Source organism: Oxyura jamaicensis, chromosome 2 (assembly GCF_011077185.1).
Source record: "Oxyura jamaicensis isolate SHBP4307 breed ruddy duck chromosome 2, BPBGC_Ojam_1.0, whole genome shotgun sequence".
Taxonomy (NCBI): Eukaryota; Metazoa; Chordata; class Aves; order Anseriformes; family Anatidae; genus Oxyura; species Oxyura jamaicensis.
This window is the reverse complement of record NC_048894.1, coordinates 10,583,277-10,600,243: the sequence shown is the minus strand read 5'-3', so window position 1 is coordinate 10,600,243 and position 16,967 is coordinate 10,583,277. Positions and strand designations below refer to the sequence as shown.

Sequence of the window (16,967 nt, the reverse complement as noted above, 5' to 3'; positions counted from 1 at the left end):
GGCTGGACACGGAGCCTTGTACACAGCACTGTGTGAGGATCAAGGAGGAAAACATTCATCCTCCTCAGCCCTGATAGCAGTGGGAAACAACAGACTAGTTCTAGTATGGCAGTCTGCCATATAGCTGCCCATGTGAGAGCAGTGCTCCGGCAGAAAGGCAAGGAGGTGGATTTTCTCTCAAAGAAACCCCTGCGGTGCCTGGGCCTGAGGGCCACCAGTGCAGTGGTGGGAACCCATCCTCCATGCAGCCCCACATCTGAGCAAGGGCTGACCTTCGGGGCTAGCAAACTCCCTCTTGTGTACCTAGGGCAGGAAAAGAAGATGGTGTCCTAGGGAGACAGAGAGGGAGAGCAAAGGATTGATGTAGCTGCAGGCTTCTGAGGCTGTGCAGTGGCAGATCTGCACCTAAGATGGCTGCCCATGGGGGGCAGGAAGGCCTCTCCTTGCAAAGGCCCTACCGAGCTCTCCCTCTGCCTGTTGCTGAGGGTGGAGAACATTATCCCACCATTTTTGTTCTAGCTCCTCCAGTGTCCCTTACAGAATAAGCTGGATGGGTGCAAGAAAGCATTTATTTGGGCTCAGGAGTACACTTGCGGAATGAATCTCCTGACCACCTCCCTACCCATCCTTATAACACTTTATGCAATCAGGGAATGCAAACACCATGTCCTTCTGCCAGGACAACACAGCAATCAACTATGTTTTTTTGTTGTTGTTGTTGTTGTTGTTTTTTGTTGTTGTTGTTGTTTGTTTGTTTTTTTTAAGATACAATAATTTTTACATGTTTCATTTTTATATCTCTGGTTTACTCTTTAAGGGCACTTTTGTTAAGCACAGAGTTGACACTCCACTATTTTTGTAGAATGTCAGAGGTTCTTGCAAGAACGTAAGAACTGTGGGTCATCTATACTACACTTACAAAAATATCAAAACAGGGTGTGTGTTTGTTCGTTTTCCAAAAAGCTCAGACTATTAACATTATTTTCATCTTTTGATTGCACAGTATAAAAGAAATATAAAGAGCCTTTGGCATTAAAGAAAAAGATGAAAAGATTGTGGCATATTTATTCCTGTTCATTGCATTGTCACTCTTCCCACATGGTAAAACTAACCAGAACAGTATACTCCCTGCATTTCTGCAAATATACGTAATCAGATTTCTATATTATTACAAAATCTGAAAAATAACCTTTATCAGACAGTTAATAGTTAATAAAATACTGCATACTACCTCTAAGCAATAGAAAACACTCCCAGTACTACAATATGCACAACTTCCACATACAAATAATAGTTTGAAGTTTAATGGGAGACATATTAGATTCTTAAAACTATATTTACCACCCCTGATTATTTGCTTATGAGTGGGTGCACACATGTGGGACAAGCATAACCTCCAGTGAGTGTATACAAATCTATGGCTTAGAGGTTAAGTGCTGAAAGAGGCCGATTAATCTATGCAATGTTTTCAAGTTTGAACTCCAAAGATCTTTTAAAACTACAAAAAAAGAAGTGTACATTTACAGAGAAATGCTTGAAGATGTTTCTCATCTCCCTCCTTCACTATAGCATTCATTTCAATATTTTGGAAAGAAGAACTAAAAGCTGAGGTAAACATTAATTTTCCAGTTGTGATTTGCCAGCCATCATGATTTTGAGCTGTCCATACAAATCTATTTGTTTCATGCCACTTCTGTCACGTTCTGCTAACAAGCTTACAGTAGGATACAGTTTTTTGGAAAAAGGCTGAAAACCAAAAGATTGCAAAAAATCTCAGAATTTACATCAGCAGAATCTGTCTCAGATTTTGCAGAAATCCATGGGACCTGGAAAATATAAGATGTATTCTCCTTATAAAGGAAGTTTTGTGTGGCTGACATGCCAGCTTACACACTTCAATCACACACTCACAACAGGGCCTGAAGCAAATCATTTTTCTCAGTTTCCAACTCTCCAACTGTTCCTCGGTGTAATTTGAGTAAGGTTTTACTCTTTTAATTTACTCTTGAATGTACTAGTTTGAAAAGTATACCACTTTATTTTACACAGCTTCAGTCAAGAGCTAAATGTCACCGACGTTTCTTACTAACCAGGAAGGGTGACCAGGCACGCTCAACAAACTGCTCTTTATCTTTTGAATACACAAAGCATCGGTTATCTTCTCAAGCTCGGCAAAGCCCCTAGCAAAGCATGCACTGCTGTGCAGTGGCAAAGTTACAGCGGAGGCAAACCAGACTTAACTGTCAAAACAGCAGCGCTACTAGTTATTAGAGACACACTCGGCCAAATCAAATGCTCTACAGCCGTCTTGAAAGAGTAGTAGATATGGAAATCTGCACTGCAAGTCAAAATAAAATAAACAAAAATCACCTTGCACCATTTTAGCTCAGGGAGCCTCCTGACCTGCTGTTTGTGTCCAATTTAGCGGATACCATCAAGTACTACGTTTAGCTGGAAACTTCCTACTGACAGAAACAACTGAAAGATAGGTAAATCTTTTAGCTTTAGCTGTTAAATACCATCACCCAAGCAAAACACGATGCCTCTGAAAATTTTAACTAATGAATTGGACTTTGCACTGAAGCAGACGGCGCTGCAGTTGGGTGCTGCCACTCTGATGGGAGCTGCTAATTAAGAGCTGACAAGTAGTAGCTCGTTAAATCTCCTGCTTGTACTTCACCGTAAGCAAGGCTACCTGTGGCGCTCGTCCCTTTCAGTGCAAAGTCAAACAGGTTAAACTTCATCCCTGCTACTAGCCACCATTTGGCTGAGATTTGGTATGCAGTTAATTGCAATGGAAAGACAATTTAAGGAGTTGATCCTTGCCATTGCTCAGCTGCTAGTTTCTGCCTTTCAGCACCGCATCCCTGGGGCTTGCTATTATTTCATCCTTGCTACATGGTGAAAAGATTTCAGGCTCAACAGAAGGAAGAAGCCAGGCTCAATCCTAGGTATTTGTGGCTTTCATGCTGTGAGACTGGCTGAGTTTGGGCAGTTAGTAAACTTGGACACAGACTTCACTAGATATTTATATGCACTTTATAATGCGATGTACTCTAGTATTTCTTACAGGCTAACTTTTTATAGTAAGTATAAAACCATATACATCAGTGGCACAAGTAGTTCCAAATGTTTAGTTCTTTGTTCTTGTATTAAATAGGGGTTTCCTATTAAAGTCCAGATCACAAATTTGGGAGCTGATGTAGAGTTGGGGGTCAGTAGATTTTATACAGATCTTTATTGTACTCTGAAGTTCTGTGAGTTTATAGTTTACAATTAAAACTGCTGTTAAAACTTATCTTTCATCACCAGTTTAGTGGGAGGGTAAACTCTTCAGTCTTTTCTCTCCTAGGACAACTGAGAGCAAATGTAATAACTACCCTATTTTAACATATGGAATGTGAATGTGAAAATATTTTGACTGAGCAGCAGTGGAGGTCACGTATGTTGGGGAAAAAAAAGAGAAGATTTAACTGCAGGTCTGTCTTCTAAACCTAGTGATCCAACAGCATGGCGAGTAGCTGCTAGGGTGAGAAGAAAATTCTTGCAAGGACAATGCCAGATTTTGCTTTCTCATTTACTTGCCTTCCTGAGGGTGCAATATTACAAATATAGCCTAACGATTAGCTGGGCACCTAGTAGCAGAAGACCCTCTTTACAAAACTGGAGATTATGAGAAATACAGATTTAGCATATTAATTCATTTGCAAATGTTTAAGAATAAGCAAGTGTTTTGGTATCATTAGATATTTATACTGGACTTAATCCCAATCCACTAAAATCAGCAAATGCCTTTCTGCTGACTTTCCAGAGTTTTGGAGTAAACTTTTAACTGCTAACTGCTCTTTTACATCCTCACAATGAAAAACTTAGGGAGGTGTTCAATGACATTAAAGAAGCTGAAACATGTAACAAAGGTTTGTGGCTGAAATAGGCAGAAATTTCTTTCTTAATTAAGCTATCTGTAGATAGAAAATTAGACTGTAAAATAATGAAAATGACTGAATTCTTCAGTGCACTTTTTTTTGTATTAAGATATTAGTTTATGCTGTAATGCTGCCATTTTGGAAGTTATGAGACTAGGGAAGATTTTGAGATGTTCAATGCGTGTTTTTCCTCACGAAAATCTTTTCATTTCACTTTAATATTAAAGTGCACGCAGTATATCCAAAAAAGATATTTATTAGCATAATTATCCTAGGTATCTCTCATGTGCAAGTGAAATAATTGTGCTGTTATGCACAGCCCTAAATTTTGCATTTCCTGATTGCTAAGTTTGTAACCTTGACATCATACAACTTTTTGAGTGAGGTTTTGCATAGCTCCATAAAGTGCAGTACAGACAAAAAGCAGGACTACACGAGTACAGAACTGCACTGTTCTGCTTCTTTCTCTTTGCAATTTTATTTTTTTCAACTTCAGTACGCAGAACACAAGAAAGCCTTTGCTTTTACCTTGTGGCATTCCAAGATGGCAGTGAGCCACTGCAGAAAGCAGAGCCAAGGACACTACAGAATTAAAGGCCCCGAGAATACTTTCACTACACATATGTGTAAGCTCTATTTTAATCCCTGATACTGCATTTAGTTCATTTTTATTGTATTTCAAAATCACAGTGTCTTGCATTGAGACTAAGGCATACTTGAAGTTTTAAGCCCAGAATCGCCAGTGTTCAAATAGTTTCTTTTGAAACCAAACTTGGACTTTCTTGTTTACTTAATTCACTCTGCTAGAGAGAACTCGACCAAAATTGTGAAGTGGTGAGGCCTCCATCCCACAACAAGAATTTCTAAGAAAGTGCAAGTGTAAGTCAGCGTAAACAGAGTATAACAGAACCTGAGGTGAAGCAGCAATGACAGCTGCTGAGAAAGAATAATAGCCATACACCCCAAATAAAGGCTGTCAAAGTCGTTTTGTTTGCTACCTAGTACAAATATATGTACAGGGCTAAAATGTAATCCTGCTATCCCTCAAGCCAACCCCAGTCTGGAATTTCACCCACAATAGCAAATGTCGTCCTAAAAACTGCGAGGAAACGACCTTTTGTTCCCATCTGGCAGAATTCACTGAGTAAAACTTTATCTAGCAATGTAAGTTTGTAGAAGAGAACACAACCGCCAAAGAATGCAATGCAGTCAAAGGGGCTGAAAGCAAAAAGTTTTCACTTACTAGCAATGTAGCTATCACCTTCCTTCAGTTTACTACTTTTTTTTTTCCTTTTTTTTTTTTTTTTCTTTTTTTTTTGGAATGGTCATCATGTTTTTACTCAGGTAATGTGCCCAGGCAAGCTGAAACACATAACGTATTTTCTGATAAGCATTTGTCTCAATACAGTTTCAATGTGCTGTGGTTCCACATCTGTCTTTTGAAATAAACAGTATTTTGCTTAATATTACAGACTATTATTTTGACTATTGTCTTTACAGCTAGTAACAAAATTAACAGCTAAATTCAAATATCAAGAGTAGAACCACAAAAGTTTTTGTTTACATGAGAAAATACCACCCCTGAAAATGCATACACTGTTAATGTACTCAGCAAACTTCTGAATTAATGCAATTTCAATTAAAAACCAGTTTAGTGCAGTTTAGCTAAGGCTTGCTTAACGAAATTAAGCTACACTAAATAGTTTCCACAAAGGAACTTACACTACTATAAATTCCTTTTAAAAATATGGCTCTTGTTAAAGTGATGCAACTTTCTCATGAAGATAAGCTTTAGCTGCCATAGTAACAAAACCCCTTATTTCCAGGATGATGATACACTGGTATGAACAGCCTTTACGTTGCACACTTAGAGACTGTTCTCCAGAAGACTACTCATCTTTGTTCAGAGAAATCTTCTATACAAAAGGCAGTTCAACGGAACTATTTTCAACATCACCAAATAATAGATGGTTCATGTGAGGTGTAGATTATCATCCCACACGCTTCTTGTCCACTATCATGGCTGAAAAAATAATGAGTACTCTTCAAAATTATTTACTTGGGGAATAACCAACGTAATAGTAGCACCCAAATCGCTATCAATGACGCTCCTTCTGTGAATGCAGGGAAGCGTGGACACACAAGCAAATTACCTTGGCTTGATGTAAGAGGCTTGAACTAACGCATCTTACCTTCCATTTGCCACAGACTATGAGCATGAAGAGGGTCAGTTACAAAAGATTAGGTAACACATGGAGGCAGGCAGGATCGTGTGTCTGAACCCACGCTGCATGCTAATACAGACTTTCTGCAGTTTAACTACACCCACTACCAAATCCCATATCTTTCAAGGCAGCCTAGAGCTAAAACATGGCAAGGTGCTCCAGGAGAATCCACAGAAGGAGTTAACGCTTAATGAGCAGAGCTACTTCCCCATGTAGACAAGCCCTTAGTAAATAGATACTTCCTGTCCACTCGCTTGGCTGTAGCCAGCGGAGATGATTAATGCAGCTATGTGCATCCTGACAGGCTCTAATGCTCACTTGGTCATAAAAGGGGAAAAACCATGGCCAAAGAAGGCTGACAGCGAGGACTGGAATTTTCTTCTGGATGATAAAATAGATGCTGCTTTGATTCTGCAACTCTTTTCTGCTAAAACCGAGAGGTGGAAGACATCTTAGAAAATGCTCAGAAATGTAAATGACAAGAGTAGCTCTTCCTCCAACAGCAATCTTTTGATCATCATCTTCCTTGCTGTTCTAAAAGCTACGGAGCTTTTTATTCTGTAAGCTTCAGCTGAACTGATGCAACGCATTTTTCCCCTCAGTAAGTAAAGTATAATGAATAAGGTATGATGACATAAATAAATAAGTGATTTTTCACTGTGTATTACCAGGAAATGTAATTCCACATAAGGTCAGTTTCACACTAAACAAGAAGAGAAAGAGACACATTTCCCAGGTCAAAGAATTAGGAACATATGGAAAACAGCTAAATCATGAAAAAATGTAAATTCATTTCAGATTATGCAAGATATATGGCAAAATAAAGAGTGGATGTTGACTTTTTGCAGATGTAATGTGAGATTTCAAATTGCTGGTTTTTCTTCCCTACTCTTTCTCTGAACTACATGTAACTGACAGTATCTTTAAAGTACAAATTGTGATTCTGCTGCTAGCAGCATGACTTAAACCTCAGATGTTTGTAAAAACTATTCCTCCAGCAGGCTGCATTTTTATTGACAAAAGGCAGCTGAATCAATTTTTGTTGCTCCTTAACAAAAACCAAGACTGTCTGAACTTGTTTCTTTCCAAGCTATTCTCTCTTTGGCCTCTCCCTCTCCATAAATAAAAGCACAACTACACAACTTCTAAAACTGTCCAGATATTGAATTATTTGAAAATCAGCATATTACTCAGGTGCAAGCACTTTGCTCCAGAAGTCAGGCCATGAATAACATTTGCCCAGAGGAGACTCTCTCCTGTCAAAAGTCATCTCAGGTTGAGTTGATACTATATAAAGAAAACGAGTGCTATTCTGAACCAGCTAAAGTTTCCAAACTGAAGCTAATTCAAGCCCAAAACTTGGAAACCTGCTGAAATCTTGTCAGAACTTACAGAGTTAAAATGCATTGATCTGTAATGCAGGTAAGATGAGCCAAAGATAAACAGTGCCAAAGCTTACAGGCTTTTACAGCTTTAATCAAAAGAAACTTTAAGGCAGGGAGAGGATCAAATTGTAAAATCTGGGCTTTAGATCCTGCTTCTGAAATTCAAGGCGAATGTCAGAAATAATGCAACTAAAAGTTTCATGCAATGCTCCCCCCAGCTGTGGGACAATTCATCAAAACAAGATCAACAGAAAGAATAATATATTGTACAACCAGAAGCCTTTCCCCAAGTTCCCAACTCGCTTGTTTTCTTCTATGTTTTTAAAGTCAATTTCCTATGTTGAACATACACATCTGGCTTAAAAGTATACTCCAAAGTACACTAACTGAATATGTTCTGTCCTTCCCATTACCCAAACTCACTAATTATATACATTTCAATTCAACTTTCCTCTCGTCCTGCCCCAAACCAAGTCTATCATCACTCCTTTGTGAAGCCTTTATCCCTATCCATTTCAAAGACCCATTTTGATTTTTTTTTTCATTGACATTTAGATTTTTTTAAAAAACCTCAAAAAGTGACTAATTTATTTTGTTTGAACGTACTTACTTCAGATTGCCCTCGATTTCCACCCCATTCCTCCCACCAGTCCCAAACATTCATGTCTGGACAAGGACGAAGCTTGCCTTGAGGACAGTTTACAGACATGTGAGAACAGTTTTCAATAAAAGTGATGTACTAAATAACAGGATTCATAAGTAAACAAATCCTTAAGTGGAAAACAGCTGAATATAATAAGGACCTTTGTCTTTTTATCTTTGTTGCAGAAGTTGATAAATTGCAAGTGGAAAAATGACAAAAAGGAAGTTTTGAAAAACACAGACTTTATAAAGAGAAACTTAAAAGTCAATAAATGGTTTGAAGAAACAAAGATCTACCAAAGAAACTGGTCAGGTGATGAACATATGTTGAACCTCTGATAACGCCAGCTTCTCAGCAAACCCAGATAACAACTGACATCAAGAAAACTTTGTCCTACCATTACAAGTTAGCATTTCCTTCCGACAAGTTGTTTAAAAGAGACAGAGTGAGGGCAGAAGGAATATATCCCTTCATTTTCTGACCAGCTGCTGGTGTGGCTGATGTTGGCAAATGGCCTTTTCTACGCTACAATTTTCCCCCCAGTACAGTACATGTTATCTTAGACTGCAATCCTGAATTTCTGGAGCAGTTTCTTTCAAAGATTTTGGTGGGAATACTAGTGTGATCTCTTTTGATACATTTTCTACTACCTATGACTTTCAGATGCTTCCAACTCATTTCTCATCTTGTCTTACCTGAAGCCAACTTATAACATATGTCTTTATTTTTTAATGTAGAGAATTTTACTCAAGGCTCTTCCAGGACCACTTGTGGGTGAACTAAATTATGCACTTTTTTTTTTGTAACAGAAAATCCATTTCACTTCATCATGAGTCTTGCATTTTATATCTGCTCTGCATTATTTCCACAGGAAACTTATTACTTTGACCAATGGTTTGCTATTATATTCATCTGCAAGTCCACGGTGTATGCTAGAGCTAGAGGCCAGAGAGACAAAAGTGCTCTGCAGGATTATGATACTTCTCACTTGCAAAATTATGTTCTCCCTCTGTGGCAGGTGCACCTGAAACCTATTTCTCCAAGCACTGATGATGATGGCGATGATATAGAGCAGATTACAAAGGCTCTTTAGGGAGGAAATTACTTCCTGAACACTCAAGAGCTCTTCCTGCTATATCATTCTGTAGGACTGAGGATTATTAAAGGCAACAGGACCATACCGATCTCCTCTCAGCCACTTCCTTTGGGCACAGAAACATAGGATTAATAATTTTGTCAGCAGAAGTAAGGCTTCATTTTCAGATTATTTCAGTTATTCCTCTGCCAACATGTGGCTGGGCTGTGACTTTACTCCTTTAACCTCGAGGCAGATGAATGAGCTCTGACACAGAGACAACCCCACAGGAGAAAGCGGGAAATTGAGGAAAGTGCAGGAAAAGCCTGAATAGCGTGCCATTGCTGTGGCTACCAGCTGAAGTTAAAGCCCAGCACAATTAACTAATTCAACCATCAATCTAACAAATTTCAGAAAATATCATTCATGAAATAGAAGTCCTATTCTGATTTCTGTGAAAATCTTTTCTGCATAACACAACGAAAAAACTGCAAGTGTATTGTAATGTTATGGTGTTATAATGCAGGGCAAGTCTTCCAACCAGCATTCCATTTTGTCATGGGGACACCTGGGCAGAAGATAGGGAGTCTGCTGTGCTGCTGAAGCACCTGCCCACTCTAGCTGTGATGCCTGATGCTGAAAGAGGTCTTTAACTCCCAGCTACTTCACCAGGAACCAGGAATGACCTGACAGCCTGACACTTCATGACTTTCTTCAGCTATTCCTTGTCCTACAGAAATGAGCCCAAAGTGGAAAGGGAAGGTTCATTTGTTCGTGACTACATTATTGAAGCTGGATTACCAGATTGCTTTAATTCAGACAGTTACTCCTTAGGAAAGCAGTTATTTTCTTGCAGGGGTATGACTTTTATTCTTACACAAGTCAAATTCGTTAATAAATAAAAACAAGTATAAATTTGGGCAGACTTCATAGTAATAGTGATTTCCTTACAGAATTACGCATCTGTTTCTTTTTGATATGCTTACCTGCTAACACTAATTCTAAAATGGTTTAGAAACAGGGACTGAGCACACTCTATTTCTTTTGTTGCCTGTTTCATAAAGGTGTAAATTAATTGTTCATCTCACTTTCTAGAGTATGGCATGACCTAAAGTGAGACTCGGAGAGCTTCTTTTACTCTCAGGAGCCAAGTTTAATTGCTTTCATTGATAACGAGGCCCCAGTAGGAATGTGTCAGCTAAGTGACCAGTGCCTTTTTCTACCATACACCATGAAATCTGAGAAGTTTTCAGCTGTTTTCACCTCCACTAACAAAGACAGAGTGGATCTCATTGAGTGATGACATATGCTGAAGAAAAGAAGTAGAGAAGCCTGAACTGGTCATTTTAAAGCAAAGAATGACTTATAGTAATGTTTTTAGCCGTTTCAGGCCTATTCTTTCCATGCTGAGAGGTTCTGACTTTGAACACCTTCTCTCTGTTAAAGACTGTCTGCTATTCTATTTTAAGACATGAGAGATTTCCTACCAAAAGTGACTGTGGGTTTAAAACCTTCGCCAAGCTCCAGCAACTGAAAAACCTCTTTTTGGGGCAGACTTTTCAGGCAACGTTTGTCTGAGGCTGCCGTCACCACAGCAGTCGCACCCGGTTCAAAGCACCACTTTAAACTGACCACAAGGAACTTTACTGTGCGTCTAGCAGCGTGGCTGTTACGAGGGACAACGTCCTGTCCTCTTTAGAGTTCATGCTATTTCTGCAGCCTTCGGGCGTAACTGTTTCAGAGCGCTACAGAAGCCACTGACATTCATGTCAGTCTCTGGATTGCAGCTTCTGAGTTTATGACAGATGGGAAACCAACAGAGGAGTTAAAATCCTGTGAATCCACACACAGCTTATAGCCAGTAGCCATCTGGCTGGGGATCTACATAATACCACAAGAGGATGACAAAAAAAAAAAAAAAAAGGCATTTACATTTGCACTTCCATTTTTCTTCCCCTTTGTGCTTCCTGTTTTGAATAGATTTCATGACTGCATTATGAACGGTCTTTCAACAATTATATGGGTCTTTCAACTATTTCATATAGGCAAACCAACTAGAATACTTTCTCACTAGCACTTTTCACATAGAAAAATACATTCAGGATTAGGCAAAAAGTCCACCGCATAACAACATAAAATATTTGTCTCTTCTAAGTAACGGCCAGATAGCATTTAACAAAAGCACAAGCATTTGAGGAAAGAGCACCAGAAAGGAAAGCACCAAGAAACCTTATTCAGCAGTGCTGCCAGTTGCTCTATAAAAATAATTCAAGGCAGAAGTTGTAATGCAGGGCCCCTGAAGTATAATTACTTAGGAAAAAATGTGGCCAAAAGTTACCTAACCTGTTCAGAGAAGAAAGCCATGATTTATCCCAAAATGTGCTGGGAAGGCTGCAAATCTGGTTTTCAAAGGTAAAAGTATAAACTTCACTAAAACTGACTTTTGCATGGCAGTATCTCCTTCTAGCTAGAGACAGGAAATACTGAAATACACAAACAGAAAAAAGCACACACTTATTTTCTCCCCTCAACCTGCTGTAATTCTCAGAGAGGTGTTTTCAACCGACAACCGGGTGTTTGTTGGGGCTTCAGCTTTCTGAAAAGAGCAGCTTTCTGTAGCAAAGAAAGACGAGAGCTGGCTGGAGCAAGAAATCTTTTCCCTGTGTTCGATGTTGCAAAAGCGAGCACATATTAAGCAACTCAAGAACAGGAAATAATGCTGACAAACAAACTGATACTCTTTCCATAGCTTGATAGCTCAAAAGGAGGACATTTGAAATTTCATCTCCCCAGATCAAGAAACATTTACTTTTGGAAAGGCTGCTGAATGTTTGTGTATTCCTCCTAGTCCAAACGTTTTATGATTCTTCCAGTGAAGCAGATAGTCACACTAGAATAGAAAAGAACATCGAGTTGAAGTTCTTTTAATACAGCTCTTCCCTTAGAAAACCCAATTTTATTGGTAGCAAAATGGTTGTGGAAATACACCGATTCTAACATGTACGTGGGAATCTCTTACATCTCTTCACCTGACCTGGAGTCTCCAGCACCATAGGCATAGCTGTAGAAGCACAGTTATAAAGGCAGTGTCCATCTGTCTCTTGTCCTACAGCAAATCTGTTATTTTCTAATGTAACCTCCAGCATGAGAGAGAGATTGGGGGAAGAAGAAAAAAAAACTGATTAAATGCAGACATCTATTTCTGAGCTAATCACTCCATGCTCCCTTCACACTTGATGTGATCTACTCAGTGCGACAATTCATCTTGTTGCGGAGCAGACATCGCAAATAGGTCAGATAAATTAAGCCCTAAAATTAACCATTTCTCTCCACGGAAGATAAAGTGAGCTTAAGATGCCCAATTCATACATTTGGAGTTAAATCACACACACTCCACTCAGAAAGGCCATCCTTTTTCACCAGTGATTACGCTTACCTAGTTTAAAGTCCTGCTTGAAACTTACTTTCTTCCATCTCAGCTAAGGCCTCTAGCCACCATATTATTCCCTTTTATTTTTTTTCTCCTGATACTTTGCCTTTTTTGGATGAAAAATTTCATTGATACGTTTTCAGTTTCCATATGGACATCTTTGAATAGCCGAAGATGTCTTATTTACCCCATCTGTTTAAAGTCGAGAAATGCAGTTGTGTTTTTCATTGAGAAAGGCTTAAATAACTGCATATTTTTTCTCAGAAATAAAAAAATAAACAGAGAAATTTCAATTATAACCCTAGTAATATCATTACAATCCTAGTAAAATGGCAACTGATTAATGGCAACGTCTGATATATATTCTAATTTTCAATTTGAATAATGTATATTTTGAATTAATTGTTTCCTGACAGATTGAGTTTTTAATTAAGGAAAAATTGCAGAGTAAGAGATTTTTTTCATTTTTCTTTCAAGAAGTGTAATTTTATAAATGCAGCTATCTAGCCAGGCAAAATGAAACCGTGAAAGCGTAACTGCAGAATTTTCTTCAGTGTTTTATGATAATACCTTGATCAAGTTGAAGCTAAGCTAAGGAAGAAAACAAATATCCATACTGACTTTAGGAGGGTAGCTTTTGCTAACTTTATCTCATGGGTCAAAAGGCTTTCTGTTGATTTCAGATCTCTCCATGTGCACATAAATGTCCCTACATTTAAAATAAAAGTACAAATTTTTCATCCCTTTTTCTAACTTTTTGGACTTTGACCTAAATACTGCATCACTGCTGGAAGTGCAATCTCACCCTCCTGACTTTCTCAGCATGCAGCTAATCAAATTTATTCAGTTAGTCCGAGCTTGATTTCTACATGCACTTCCCATGACTACTTCCGAACAGTTTAAGTACAATAAAAAGAAGCCGCAAACATGTAAGTAATGGAAATTTTTAATATTGATGCCTCTGTCTTTATCAATTTGAAATAAATGCCTTGCGTTATTCACCACGGTTCCCTCGGTTTGACCTTGACTTTTATGGAGCTCGCAGAAAGTTATAAAATGGGACGTAAAATAAATCAGGAAAATGTTGAAAGCCCAGGTAGAGCCTCCCCATCAGCAGGAGCTGTAGTGGAAGCTTTACTATGGGAGTGAGCAGCGTGCCAAGGAGCAGCCCTGCCCCAGGCAGCCACCCCGCTCCCTTCAGGGACTCCCCTTTACAGGGTGCTGGAAAAGCCGTTCAAGTCATTTTGGATCAATCTAACACTGTAATTCAAGCCTTCAGCCTTGGAAGCCGCCTTTGTCTCTTTCTATGAGTTATTTAGAGGAAATAGCATGCTGTTCTACCTGTTAAAACATGTTATTTCCCAGCATGCTAAATAAAAAAAAAAAAAATCTGAATTCCTACCCATAGGTTTCACTTGCAAATGATGAGCTCATGTTTGATACAACTCTGTGTATACTCCTCATACTGTATTTTTATATAGAAAATATTTTAACTTCAGTAGTTGCTATTTAGAGCAAACTTCAGAAATAAAAGATCAAAAATTAGAAATAAAGTATATTTCCATTTTTATTTCAAAAGAAATTGTCTACTTCCATACCTTCAATTCTTATCCTACTACTGCACATACATCACGAGGTCTTTTTTACATCAACCACAACTGATTCACGAAATACAGAGTTGAATTAAATCCCAAAGTAGCACGTAAAAACAGCTCAAGTTCACTTGGATTTGCTGGTGGATCAGGCAATTTTGTGCTTTTGCAGCCAGCACCACCACATTTCCGGGTCCTTTTGTTTCAGCCCACACTGGTGTTGCTCACCAGCATGGCCAAGAGAAGCAGGGCCACACTCCCTGGAAGTGTTCGATATGATATGATGAGGTACAGAAGGCTGTATCCTCTCCCTAACGATGGATAGCAGCAATGCTTCAAAGAAATTAGACACTACAAATACCCACGATGAACCTTGCTAATTGCAGAAGGCTTTCCAGGTGACAGAGAGAAACGAGGGCTTTCCAGATGCTCACAGGTAATGTGCTTATGTCTTAAATCACGAGATTTGATTACCCGTCTCTAAGCATGCCTTGCTGCCACTGTTATTAGCCTTTATATTATGAAGCCCTTTGTGAAAACTGAACCACTATATTTAACTGGATGACCTCCACAGCAAAGTCTACAGGCCAAATGCATGCTGTCTAAGAACAATATTTATACCTTATAAAATTACAAGCTACTCTTAAATAGGTGATTTCTTGATATTATTTTATGACGCTGGAAAAGAAGGTGAACAAAACAACCTGATCATTTCACCTCACATTTCATATTACTATGTATCTCAACACAGTTTTTTTTAAAACTATTTCATTTTAAAATGGAAAGAAAAATGCATCTTACCCCCCATCATAGCACAGACACGACCTGTTAATTCTGTACTACTTAGCAGTCCTAATACGACTACAGTTTTAAAAGTTTAGGTTTTATAGGCCCAATCCATTAGCTCTTTGTCTCTTCTTCAGTTTTCGGGCTGTCCCTTACGCTCACCAGCTGCAGCCAGTCAACTTCCTGATACACCGCTTTAATCCAAACCCTGCCACTAGGACTGCACAGGAATTAAAAGCAGTTCCAGAGATCCTTTTCCCTTCAGCTATTCCCTTAAAGAGTTATGGATTTTTCCTTACTCTTTGAAGACATCTGTGTGAAATTACCCACACAACAGTAATCCTAACAAAAAACAAGGTTTATTAAAACAAAGAGAAGCTGGAATTAAAACAAAATAAATTGTTTGCTTAACATAGCTGAATTTACAATTCTCATAAGTTAAATTAGATAAGGCATAAACCAGATAAGCTTAACTTCAGATAAAAAAAAAAAAAAAAAAGAAAAATGAATCCTGTAGTTTATCCTTTGAAATGAAATATCTTTTCTGACCATACCAGTCAGCCTGTCAATGCTGCTTGCTGCTTGGAGACCAACAATTCCCCCTTTTGTCTTGCAAAGATATTCCTAATAAACCCCGTTTCAGGTTTCCAAAACACTTCTCCGAGGACAAAAAATAGGCTTTGGTAAACAGTTACAGTCTCCGTCTCCGAGGAGTTACGCCACCAAGGAAACAAAAAACCTTAATTATGATTTATGGCTGCCTTTCCGAGGTTTATGACCCAGCTCAAATATTACCTTTTGCTAACCATCTTGGCTGGCTGTATCTAGTTTTTGGCTAGACCCATGGGCAAACCTCACCTAAAGCAGTTGCTTTCCCCTTCTACTTGTCACAAGCTATGAATTACAGACGAGGGCTAAGGCTCTCTGTTACAATCAGCTATGACTCGAAACAAGTCCAATGGACCTTTAAAAAAAAAAAAAAATCAGTCTTGGCTGATGTCTCAAATGACAGATTGTTCTTTCTTCCTGCCTTTATAGGTTTTAGGACTCGTATATACCCAGCTTTTGCTTCAGCACGCTGTGTCATTTAGCGGGCGGTATTTCCCTGAGATGAGAAGAGCGCTGCTCTTGGAAAGCTGAAACAAAAACTGATCCGTGATAGAAACTTTCACCACTGCGGAAGCCTAATGACAATAGCAGGCTTGTTCCTTCACATATGCAAACATGGATGCAGTCATGCTAACAACAACAAAAAAGGCTTAGATAAGCAGAGATTCTTTTTGTTGAGCAAATAAAAATCACTGACCACACCAGCATCCTGCAAAGTTAACTCAGTGTAGCTTTTCTAGACCACGCTTAGTCTTTTATTCTCCAGCCTCTCCAATGAATTTGAAAGTACAGGAAAAAAAACAAACCCAGACAAAAAACCCTGAAGGCACAAAAGTAATGGAGGTATTATTACAGATCTACCAAACAATATCCATATAGGCTTGTCTGATGTGATACAATCCAGTGCTAAGCCAGGATTACAGTAGGCAGGTAAGGAGAAACAGCCATAACTCAAAAGCACGTTCCTATAGGAGAGGGTGAGATTGTGGCTCTCCAGCAGGAACTACGTCACTTGTCATTTTTTGCTACAACGGGATGCTTGGACAAAACACTTGAGCAGCAGGAATTCAGGGTGCGGCTGCACTGGGCTCCCTAAAGCCAAAAGCAAATTAACTGTGATCCAAGATCTGTTCAACAGAACATTATAGTCCTTTAGAGATCTATCTTTGTTTGTTTGGTTTTGATTATGAAGTCGTCCATGGGACAGTCCTTCCAAGCTCGAGATCAAGTTAATTTCATTCATTACAGTAGCTCTGCTGACACAAAGCTACTCAAACATTCAATTAAAATAATCTT

The 16,967-nt window shown here is 38.8% G+C and overlaps 1 protein-coding gene across 5 annotated transcripts in view; it reads right to left on the bottom strand.

The window, feature by feature from the left end:
* ZMYND11 (zinc finger MYND-type containing 11) overlaps positions 1–16,967 on the bottom strand; it is a 107,692-nt gene that overhangs the window by 64,360 nt on the left and 26,365 nt on the right. Inside the window, exon 1 of one of the 5 annotated variants that reach the window (XM_035316882.1) lies at positions 12,064–12,084. The exons of the other annotated variants lie outside the window; for them this stretch is intronic. The gene's annotated coding sequence lies outside the window, so the exon portion shown is untranslated. Of the gene's footprint in view, positions 1–12,063; positions 12,085–16,967 lie in introns of those variants that run through there. 5 annotated transcript variants of the gene reach the window in all.